The following is a 12,311-nucleotide window of genomic DNA, read 5'->3' as shown; positions in this document are numbered from 1 at the left end:
CCCCCTCCCCTCTAGAACCCTCAGTTTGTTTTTCAGAGTCCATCGTCTCTCATGGTTTATCTCCCCCTCCGATTTCCCCCCCTTCATTCTTCCCCTTCTGCTATCTTCTTCTTCTTTTTTTTTAATATAATGTATTATTTGTTTCAGAGGTACAGATCTGTGATTCAACAGTCTTACACAATTCACAGCACTCACCATAACACATACCCTCCCCAATAACTATCACCCAGCCACCCCATCCCTCCCACCCCCCACCACTCCAGCAACCCTCAGTTTGTTTCCTGAGATTAAGAATTCCTCATATCACTGAGATCATATGATACATGTCTTTCTCTGATTGACTTATTTTGCTTAGCATAATACCCTCTGTTTTGCTTAGCATAATACCCTCTAGTTCCACCCACATCGCTGCAAATGGCAAGATTTCATTCCTTTTGATGGCTGCATAATATTCCACTGTGTGTGTGTGTGTGTGTGTGTGTGTGTGTGTGTGTGTGTGTGTGTGTGTACACACCACATCTTCTTTATCCATTCATCTGTTGATGGACATCTTGGCTCTTTCCATAGTTTGGCTATTATGGACATTGCTGCTATAAATCTATCTATCTTTCTTTCTTTCTTTCTTGAGAAATAAACTTTTGTTTGAGCCATGAGTTGTTGGGTCTTTTTGTTAAAACAGCTTGAAGCGTTCTCCTGAACACCTGTGTTGGACATCATATTTACTGCATCCCACATATGAAGACTTTCTTAGCTTATTTCTTGATTTTGGTGGAGCAGCTCCTCCATTTGCTTTCTTAGAAGGTATGCTTGAGCAGTAAGTGTTTTGGAAGCTGAATTCCTTTGCATTTGACCTATTTTTTATCTTTCTGGAAACTTTAAGGGTCTTGTGTTTGTCTCCAGTGTTCTAGTGTGTGTCTATTTTCAACTGTTGTGCTGTTGACTCAACCCTTTCAATTTGGAAACTTATGTCCTTCATTTCTGGTAATAAAAATGTTTTCTTTGATGATTCTCTCCCTTGCATTTTCTCTGTCTCTCTTCTTAGCACAACTCTTAATATCCGGGTCCTGGAATTCCTTGCCTGACACTCTAAGTTTCTTATGTTTCTCTCCTAGCTCCCATCTGTTTGTCTTTTTGTTTTACTTTTTGGCAAATTTCCTTATCTTCCTTCTACTGATTTTCTTGTTTGTCTCCTGAATATTTCTTCTCTCTCTCTCTTTTTAAAAAATATTTATTGGGGCGCCTGGGTGGCTCAGTCAGTTAAGCGTCTGCCTTCGGCTCAGGTCATGATCCCAGGGTCCTGGGATCGAGCCCCACGTCGGGCTCCCCGCTCCGCGGGAAGCCTGCTTCTCCCTCTCCCACTCCCCCTGCTTGTGTTCCCTCTCTCGCTGTGTCTTTCTCTGTCAAATAAATAAATAAAATCTTAAAAAAAATAAAAAATAATGAAAAAAATAAAAAATATTTATTTATTTAAGTAATCTTTACACCCAAAGTGGGGCTTGAACTCACAACCCTGAAATCAAGAGTCTCGTGCTCTTCCGACTGAGCCAGCCAGGCGTCCCCTCTTTTCTTTAAATAACACCCTGAATTTGTTTCTTGGTTACAGACCCTGTTATCCCTCTGAGGATATTTTATTTTATCTTATCTTATTTTATTTTTTTAAAGATTTATTTATTTGAGAGAGCGAGAGCGAGAGAGAGAGCATGAGGAGGAGGGGCAGAGGGAGAGGGAGAGAGAATCTCAGGCAGACTGCAGGCCAAGTGCAGAGCCTGACTTGGGGCTCGATCTCAGGGCTCTGAGATCATGACCTGAGCTGAAACCAAGAGCCAGACACCCAACTGACTGCACCCCCCAAGCGCCCCCTTGTGAGGATATTATTGATAGATTTTTGTCAGTTATTTCTTCCTCTGTGGGTTATTCCTTCTCAGTTGCCATTTCCTGTTCCTGCAGTTCATTTTAGAGTTTTCAAATGAAGGAGACCTTTCATGGATCCAGTGCTGTCCAATAGAACTTTCTGCAGGGGTGGAGATGTTCTATAAATGTGCTCTATAATATACCATTCACCACGTGGAGCTGTTGAGCACTGGAAATGTGCCTAGTGCCACTAATGAACTCAATTTAAAGTTTTATTTCATGGAAGTTAACTCACATTTAATGGCCCACATGGCTAGGAGCTCCCAGCTGGACAGGGTAGACAGAGTTGTTCTTGTTTAGGGAGGCTTAGGTATGAACCCCAGAGGTACCACCAATTAGCTTTGTAACCTTGGGGTCTCAGTTTACCCATCCAGGAAATGGGGGTAATTCTATTTGGAGTCAACTGAAAACTCACTCTAGCTAGGCCAAAGGTGACAATTATTCTTTTAAAAAATCTTTTAGGAGTTCTTATGGAATACAAGGGAAGGGTTGAAGGCAGGCCAAAGAAAGGCTAAACATAGAACAACCTTCTGGGACCTGGATCATGTCCTCTGTCTCATTTCTGCTCTTTGAATGGCTGTGTCAGTCTTGTCTCTGTGCAGACCAGCTTTTCTTGTGCCCCTATGTGTACTGAGAGAGAGATGGGCACCCCACAACTCCCAAATCTGTGTCTCTCTCCTTCAAGAGTTTATTCCTAAATGACTAAGAGACTAGCTGTCTCTCAGTCTCAATTCTCAGTTCCAGGAGGAAGAAACTTCACTTGGCATGGCTTGAATTTTCGCCACGGGTGGCTGAACCACGGAACCAACCGTACTGCCCTGCGGTTCTTAAGAAGTTTGGTGGGGGGCTGGGATGTTCTCAGGGAAAGCCAGAGTTCTGAGTTGAGTCCACACCTAAGACAATGTATATAGTTAAAAATTTTGCCACAGGGTGAATACGGTGATTGAAAACCCGAATTTGTTGGGGATAGGGGATTGGACATCCTACTTCAGGTTAGGTTTTCAAATTTATTTATTGATTCAACAAATATATGTTGAATGTTTGGTACATGTCAGGTCCAGTACCAAGGGCTGGAGATGAGATGCAATGCTGAGAGGACACCTATTCTTGTCTTCATGGAGCTTCGGGTCTTACGGGGGAGACCCACATGAGTATAACAGTGTAGTTCTGAATAAGCAAGAAGAAAAGGCTAAAATTTAGAGATTTTACTTAGTAATATAGGTAAGTGCCTCCCCGAGGAGGTTATGGCTGTCCTGAGAAATGAAGATTGAGCAGGAATTAACCAGGTGGAGAAGGACAGATCAGTGTGTTTGGCTCTGAACCAAAGAAATGACATGGGCAAAAGCCCTGAGGCAGGAAGGCTATGAAAGACTGGATCATGTTGGAATTTCATTGTTTCTGCTCTCTCATGCCCTCCTGTTTACAAAGGTGCTTTGGAATTGATTACAACTGATGGGGTTTCAGGTATCTGTTATCTTAATTAAATTTTAAACATCCTATCAGTCACAAAGATAAATCTACATTTTGTGTATTTTTTATGTTATGCAGCCGATTATGATAATCTCAGTTTTTACATGCATTTCTTCCTTCTGGGGATGTATAGGGCATTTATTACCTTGAGAGCATATATTTATGACTAGAAAGAGTGGTTATTCTTCCTGGCTTCCTGTGTTTTCCTGCTTTAGAAGTCTCCTCAAGTGTGTGGTGCATCTCTTGTATGTTGGAATTATGGGATCATGACCCCACGATTTCCTTATGTTTCCTTATGTGGGCATACTTGCTGTCAGAATGTTTCCCTGATGCCCGAATGAAACATGATTAGTGAATACTTGTGTGAGAATGTGGACTGGGCTAGAAATTTCTTAAAACTCAGTTTCTGGTTGTAATGCATTATAAATGTAAGCTGGGTTTTTTGTTTTGTTTTCTGTTTTTCGGTCTTGAATAAGAGGAATGGCCTCACAGGACTTTATCTGAGTCAGTGATATCAAATCATAGGAAGAGTTTAAGACAATTGCTGCGAACGCCAAAAGGTCTTTCCAAATGAAGAAAAAAATAATCCGGAGTGTGTTGCATCTGTGGATAACACTTGTGGTTACACCCATAAGCCTGGATCTTGTTTTTCACTTTCAAAATTTTATTTAACCCCCTATCTAAACTTCTGTCATTTCAAAGTGTAAACAATATTTACAATTATTAATGAGGTGGTTCTTTCTTTTGTAGTAAGTCTTTCAGATCCGATGTGGTTTTTATACTTAGAGCCTATCTCAACTCAGATGGCAGGTTTTCATTGGAAATATTTGATGTATTTTAGAATGTTCACACATGAAAAAGTAGATATGTGGCTGGAATTTATGCGATGTCGTCCTTCTTCAACTCTGGCCGGTTGTTAGGAAGACTCTATCCTTCTCAACTCCCTCTCCAGACTGTGAGACGTTCTGAGTGGGATTTTCTGTGTTGCACAAACCCCGGTCTTCAGTCTTGACTGAGCACGTACTATCTCCAGCCCCGTCTCTGGGTTTCCCAGGCTTTTTTTTTTTTTTTTTTCTATTTTAAACTTCCCTTTCTTCCCAGAGGGGTGGAATCTCTCGGCCCAGTTCGGAATCCTGAGTCCACCTCTTACTTGTTTTGTGCTATTGGGTGAATAAGCGGAATGACTGACTTTCTCTACTGTTAAATAAAGACTGACAACAAAATAGAACAGAATTGCCTTATCTGATTATTTTGAGGATTAAATGAGATGAGAAGTGAACTGACGGGTCCAGTGTTGGACCCTGAGTACCCGTCTGTTAAAGTATTACCACGCTATCAGATTCTTTGATCCTCTTCTCTTGACTTAAGATCTAAAACCATCAGGTGTGGCTTCCCACTGTTTCCTAGGGCCCATGGACGCTTTGCTGGATTCTGGGATCACACGTATCATCAGGATCTTAATTTCAGAAGACAGATCTGGTTTGAATCACCGTGAGCCAGGACTGAGCTCTGTTAAATCTGTAAAACATGTGTCCTTGGAGTCCCTTCCCATCTGATCCCTTCGTCCTTTGTCTTCTCCCTGCTCCCCTCACTGCTTGCTTCCCTATGTTGTATGCAACCCTCCCGGTCCTTGGACCCATTCCCTCCCACCCTGTTACCTACCAGGAAACCCATCCCCGAATCCCAACGTGATTCACTGCCTGTGAATTCCTGTGTTGTATAGTCTCGGTGACATTTTTCATTTTATGATTTGGAGATAATGCTTTTACCCTTAGGTGGCCGTGTCAAGGTGAGAATTTCGACTTTTGGTAGGGCAAGTCGAATGGGTAGACAAAAGGGAAGTGGATGAAGAGATAGGACAAATTGAACTTTGAATCTGTTAAAGAATATTAGATAATGTTGTCTTGTTTATATATTCATGTGTTTGTGTCTGTTCCCATCAAAACAGACTTGAGAAAGCCTTTAAAAGTATTTAGTGAAATGAAAGATAGAGGGAACGTAGAACAAACTAAGTATAAATTTAGTATATAAAATGCATGGTGAAAAGTTCTATTCACTTACTGAAGGTAGATGATAAATTTGGCTCTGAGCTTCCTAGTAGCTAAAGTGAAGAGTGAAATATAATTGATGTTAGGATGTGCAATGCCTGTAACAAAAAATGTTGGTGCCAAGACCTGAGGCTTGGACCTTGCAAGTTGGTTCATTAGTTTGCCTCCACACTGAGTGTCGGAGATAACCCAGTAATGTATGTAAGAGGAGCTCTTAAAGCAGTCTGACCTCATCAGTGCTCTACTTTAGCAATAGCTGGCTAAATTCATTCTGTCTCTCTCTCTTTGTTAATTGCAGTGTACTTGTCACACAGTGTTACATTAGCTTCAAGTCCAAATTCATCCTCTTACACTGCTAGGTTGAGACCTTAGTGTGCACCAAACAAGCAGTTGAGAAAATGTTTTGCTAGTTTTTCTTCTCTTGAGGGCATAGATAAGGCAGTTAGTAATTTTGTTGCACTCACTGGTAATATAGATGCCAGCCCTAGAGAGAATTAATGAAGGGAAAAGGGGAGTTTTACCTATTCTATTAGGCACTCGCTCATTCATTCACCAACATTTATTAGGAACCTGTTGTATGCAAGCATTGTTTTAGGCTTTGGATCTTTTGTCCCCATCCTGCTTTAAGCCATCACCGTGTCTTGCTTGGACTCCTGCAGCAGTCTCAGCATCTGCTCCTCAGAGTGCATTCTCCATCTAGCAGCTGGAGGGCACTTTTTTTTTTAAAGTTGTTATTTATTTATTTGGCAGAGAGAGAGAGAGAGAGAGCACAAGCAGGGGCAGCGGCAGGCAGAGGGAGAGGGAGAAGCAGGCTTCCCGCTGAGCAGGGAGCCCGATGTGGGGCTCCATCCCAGGACCCTGGGATCACGACCTGAGCCGAAGGCAGATGCTGAACTTACTGAGCCAGGTGCCCTGGAGGCCCTTTTGAAACGTAACCCATCTTCAACTTCTCTCCTGTTTAAAACTCTCACAGCACATGTGGAATCAAATCCCACCTCCCCTCTCTGATTTGCAAGCTCTCCCATCCTCTGCCCCAGGGATCTCTCTGACATCATCTCGTACCCCTCACTCCCCTGGCTCCACTCTGTCTGCCTCTCTGCTCCTGACTATACCAGGCTTAGTTTGGCTTGTGGTTCCTGCAGGCTTGTGCTGTTTCTCTCCCTGGGATCTTTTTCCCCCAGAAGTCCGCATTTTGTCATTCACCATTATGTCAGAATCAGCTTCTCAGACAGGCCCTCCCTGAGCACCCAGTCCAGGTATCTTCTCGTCCTCCGAGGCCAACCAGTCTCTGTTACACTCTTCACTTTCGTTTTCTTGGTACACTCATCTCAACCCACAGTTCTCTTTTTCACGCTCATTCACCTGTCTGCCTGTCTCTCTGTGCTGGAACACAAACTCCAGGACTCCCAGGACCTTATCCATCCTCTGAGCACAGCAACCCAACACAGGGTCTGGTGCAGGAGAGTTGATAAAAAAATACTTGTTGAAGGGATCCCGCAGAGGTGACCCACAAACATGAAGACAACAGAGAAGATGGTGTCCAGCTCTTCTGTAGGACTTCCACATAGGGTCAGTCCTTTGACCTGCCTCCACTCCTTTCCCCCTTTCCCTGAGTTCTGTGGTTTCCCTCCTTCACCATCTCAAATCAGAGCAAAGCCAAACAAAACCACGCATGCATACAGACCTTCCTCTGTCAACAACAAAAAACAAAACCCCAAATTTAAAAACCCCCAAACACCTCTTTACTCTGTTCTCCAAATATTCCTTTATTCCTTCTGCTGTCTGTATTGTTGCCTCTTCTAGAAAGCTTCCCTGGATTACAGAACTCCTCCCTGATTTTACTTTTCTTGACATTGTTAGTCTTTATATTTATCATTCTGAAAGACAATACCAAATATCAATGACCTACACTCTTGGTTGCCCTATGTATGTTTGTCTTTTCCAATTAGATGATCACTTCTGGATGGACAGGAATCAGCCCTAATCTTTATTCCCCCCCAGTACATACTGGTGCAAAGCCAGTATCTACTAGGCTTTTAGTATTTACAGGCTGGGTATTTTGAACATCTTTATTTATTTTTTAAAGATTTTATTTATTTATTTGACAGAGACAGACACAGCGAGAGAGGGAACACAAGCAGGGGGAGTGGGAGAGGGAGAAGCAGGCTTCCCGCCGAGCAGGGAGCCCCATGCGGGGCTCGATCCCAGCACCGTGGGATCATGACCTGAGCCGAAGGCAGACGTTCAACGACTGAGCCACCCAGGCGCCCCGAGCATCTTTAAATAGCCTGGGGACCTTTGATAGATTGTGACATTGACTTGTGTTGTAGAAGTAACAGGGAGAAGCAACAAATACTAAATCCCAATACGGTCTGGTGTTTATTCTCTTGTAGTATTCCATATAAATAATTACCATTTCATTTAGAAGCTGTTGATATATTTTAACTGTTTTTGTGATATCATTTAGTGTGACATGGTTATATAAATTATCTGATATCTTATGTTTATTTAAGGATAGCTTATATCCTGTTTATAAATATGGCTTTATTAAAAAATTAAAACGTGGGGCGCCTGGGTGGCTCAGTTGGTTAAGCGACTGCCTTCAGCTCAGGTCATGATCTCAGGGTCCTGGGATCGAGCCCCGCATCGGGCTCCCTGCTCTGCGGGAAGCCTGCTTCTCCCTCTGACCCTCCCCCTGCTTGTGTTCCCTCTCTCGCTGTCTCTCTCTCTGTGTGTCAATTAAATAAATAAATAAAATCTTAAAAAAAAATGCTTTGTTCTAAAAAAAAAAAATTAAAACGTAACTTCTCTAACAAAAACCTAGATCTGTTAATGTTAGCACTGTCAAAAGACTTCCTTTTTTGGCCACAGGAGGGCACTGTTGCCAAACAAAAGACGTTTTTCAGGTTGAAATTTAATAAAGGTTTAGATTAAGCTCTTAAGAAGCATTTATCCCACTAATAGATTAAAATGGCCAATATTGTCTGCAGTGGGTGTTACCTTGCCATGCAATCCTGTCACAGCTGAATTTGCTGTGTATATATGTCCATGAGCTGTATGTTACCGATAGCTGAATCAAACTGTTTTTCCTAAAATGCTCTGTGAGTCATTATTACAGCTAAGGCACCTTGCTGGTCTTCTAGTTGAACTATATTAGTTTACGGGTGAGGAATTTAGGGCTATAGAAATGAAGTGACCATTCATTTGGGAGTGAAACAAAAGACTTACATTTATTCATTTATTTAACCAAGCATATTTAACAGCCCTGATGTGCAGGGCATTATGTTAGAGATGACGGTAGAGGAGAAATAAGATATCATTCTTCCCATCAAGAGGTTTAGATTCTGGATGTAAGTCAACAGATCCCGACCCCGCCCCCCCATCCCCCAGCTAAGATAATAATGATTAAAGTGGTAGAAGCATTGTTACTGATATTTACATACAACTTTATTAATCTTCTTTATGTAGAAGTTCGATCACATCACATAAAAACTTTTTAGGTAAAAATTCAAGTGCGTGTTAACTTGTGGGCAGCCTTCAAAATATTCTTATGTTATAAATAAATAACATATTTATTATGTTAAAATCCTTGGACACTCTGTTTTGATTATTTGAAAAATGAGAAATGAGAGGAAAATTTCCAATTAAAAACTGGGCTAATTAAAAGAAATAAACCCTCTCTGCAGGAAGGATAATTGGGCCTTGAGAGATTTATGGCTAAATTGTCATTACTGTTCACATTTGTTCAGCCCCAGACCTGGGCGATTTCACTTGGACAACAAGCTGTGGAGTCGTGCTGGGTGTCCCTGAATTTGGTAAGTGCATCTTATTTCATGTAACTTGCCAGTTTGTTTTCTCTGTTTTATGTATATAGGCTCTCAATGAACCATTATCACTTAGTGAGGATTGCTTGTGTACTTTTCATGGTCACTGGAAGGCTGGAGTTTTTCTTCATTAACAAAATGCACCGTTTGCCCATAATTCCACTAGAAAGGATTGTGTCACAGCACTTAAATAAAGATGCTGTGTGGTTTTAAGGAATTTCTCAGTTCTTAAAATGACAGTGTGCGAACCTTATAAAAACACAGCATGTCTATTTAATTTATTTAAATCATCTCCAACTGGAAGAGCCTTTTTAAAGAACTCCCTACCACCTAATGTGGATGAGATGGTACTGGTAACACTTGAAATTAAAATGCCATTTATAAAATTCTTTAATATTTAATAGACACGGTTATTGTCTATAATGGCTCATTTACAACTTGCTTTCATATGTTGTAAAATGGCTCAGTAGTAAATTCTTCATAGATGTTTTTAAGCGAGCAAATAAAAAAGCAATTTATGACATGCGTATACCACGTTTTTGGCAGAAAAACGTGTCCAGTTTCACATATGATGGTGAACATACTCTAAATTACAAAGTAATTCCATGCATCATGTGATAATTATAAATGATAACCCAGCGAGACATCAACCAGGCACTAGTGTTTGAAATATATTCACAGAAGCGTCGATAACCTATTAAATACATTTACCTTCATCAGCCTACTCTTAAATAGAAGAAGCTCATTAATACTGGTTTCAGAATAAATTTGTCAAGAGAGGGGTTACCTGTGGTTTTACATATTTTTGTGGAAAAGCTGTTTGAAAATTTCTAGGAGACAATTCAATGTGGTTTTTTTTATTTAAGCACCTGGAAATGGAAATGGAAATTTCTGCCTGAAGAAATGATGAATTATTTTATGTAGGCAACTTCTATTTCCAAATTTCCATTGTTTATCAGACAAGACATCACCGAGGGAGATCATCTTTTAACCTGTTTTCCACTCATAACCCCCCTTCCTTTTTTTTTTAACTCCCCCAAACTTAGGTCCCTAATTCAGGATACATTTCTCACTTATGTCATCTTCTGTCTTGATTGAGTAGAAATTAATGTGGTAAAGTGATTTACCACAATGTCCAAACTTTTAAGGGTGTCACCTCTCTTCAATAGCTGGAAGAATTTTTCCACCTTGCACCCTGGTACCTGGGGGCCTGAGAACTGGAGTCACCAGGCCATCCCAGTAGATCCCACTGTGGGAGGTCAGTTGGACGGATGGTGAGTCTGGAAATAGCTAATTATTCAAATGTACCTACTCTGGAGGTGGCGCAGGGTAGAACCTGGAACTCTCTCCTGCTAGTGGGCGGGCAGGAAAGGACAGTGCTGTTAAGTAGTGCAGGGACCCTTTGCTTTGTGATTAAGGGAGAATCTGCCGTATTGCATGTTTGTAGAAATGCTCTCCCCCTGGAGTTTGTCAGGAAATGAGTCTGAGTGGATGCATGGACAAAGATCCACTTTTGTTTTGTTTTGTTTCGATGCTGAATTCTTTCATTGAAATCAACAAAAGTAATTTAGCCTTTGTGTGTGATGTTCTGGTTCTGGTGGGTTTTCTCTGAAATGTTTTAGAGGAGTTCTGATATGAAGTATGGTTGTTTCCCATATGTTTGAAAAATGGCAGCTTAAGCACTCAAGGACTTTAGAATTCTTGCATGTTTGGTCTTAATTTGGAAAATGACATAAGCCTTTAATAAATCTGCAGCAAATCAGAACCCTGCAGCAATTCTGAATCACTGTTTTTCACCAGCTTTGCAGAGATGAAGCAAAACTTATTTAGGGGTTAATATAATACCTCCTCGGCTCCAAACTCTGCTCTGCTTGCAAATTCACTCCAAGTGCCTATACGAATTTTTCCGCAAATAGAATTCTCATCTTTAGGATGCTGATCAATGTCTTGAATTCCCAAAGATAGATTTATTTTCAGTCTATTTACTAAAGCATGAAGAGGGACTAATACTTTTTGGAAATAATTTTACAGGAACTGAAACAGTAGGTGCCTTGGTGTCAGATGGCTTGAGTTTGAATCCTGGTGTAGCTGCTTGCTAGCTGAGTGACCTTGGGCAAGTCCCTTATTCTGTCTATGCCCTACTCTCATCTGTATATCAGGATATAAGTAAATACTACTATTAAGTGAACTAATATTTTAAAGTGCTTAAGAGAGGGCCTGGTACTATGTGAGTGGTTTTTAAATTAGCTTGGGGGACACCTGAGTGGCTCAGTTGGTTAAGTGTCTGCCTTTGGCTCAGGTCATGATCCTAGGGTCCTGGGCTCGAGTCCTGCATTGGGCTCCCTGCTCAGTAGGGAGTCTGCTTCTCCCTCTCCCTTTATTCTTCCCTTTTGCTTATGCTCTCTCTCAATAAATAAATAAAATCTTAAAAAAAAAAACCCAAAACACAACAAACAAACAAAAAACAAATAAGCTTGGGTGAATGCTCACAGAATTTAATTAACCGGAACATTCCAACTATCAACTCTCCTCATTGTTTAGGACTGGTAACAAAGTCTAAATAATTTGTGTATATCTTTTGAATTGAAGGCTGCTAATTAGTTATTTAATGTCTTATTTGACACAATTTCTGACTTCATGAAAAGTTGAAAGAATGGTATGAAGAACTCCCATAAGTCCTTTACCCAGATGCACCAGTTACTCACATTATGCTCATTTGGTTTTTAATTCAGTCATTCACTCTTCCTCCCTTCCTTCCCCTTCCCTCCTTTCTGTTTTTTTCCCTCGGAATCATTTGAAAATAAGGTGGAAGCCTTTGTTTCTTTATTCTTAAATATTTTAGGGTGTATTTTTTAGTAATAGGGACATTCTCTTTCTTATCTACAGTATGATCAAAGTCAGGAAACTTAATGTTGATACAACACTGTAATTTATTCTGCAGACTATATTTAGAAATTATTAGTTGTCCCAATAATGCCCTTTAGAGCTGTGTGTGTGTATATGTGTATGTGTGTATGTTTGTGCAAATGTATATATGTGTGTATGCAGTTTATTCTGA

At 40.8% G+C, this 12,311-nt stretch overlaps 1 protein-coding gene across 2 annotated transcripts in view; it reads left to right on the top strand.

The window, feature by feature from the left end:
- Positions 1–12,311, top strand: part of TAFA4 (TAFA chemokine like family member 4) — a 183,243-nt gene that overhangs the window by 30,824 nt on the left and 140,108 nt on the right. Inside the window, exon 2 of one of the 2 annotated variants that reach the window (XM_027585372.2) lies at positions 9,179–9,244. The exons of the other annotated variant lie outside the window; for it this stretch is intronic. The gene's annotated coding sequence lies outside the window, so the exon portion shown is untranslated. The remainder of the gene's footprint in view (positions 1–9,178; positions 9,245–12,311) is intronic. 2 annotated transcript variants of the gene reach the window in all.

The sequence above is a fragment of the Zalophus californianus genome, chromosome 1 (assembly GCF_009762305.2).
Source record: "Zalophus californianus isolate mZalCal1 chromosome 1, mZalCal1.pri.v2, whole genome shotgun sequence".
Classification (NCBI taxonomy): domain Eukaryota; kingdom Metazoa; phylum Chordata; class Mammalia; order Carnivora; family Otariidae; genus Zalophus; species Zalophus californianus.
This window is presented reverse-complemented; position numbering and strand designations above follow the sequence as displayed.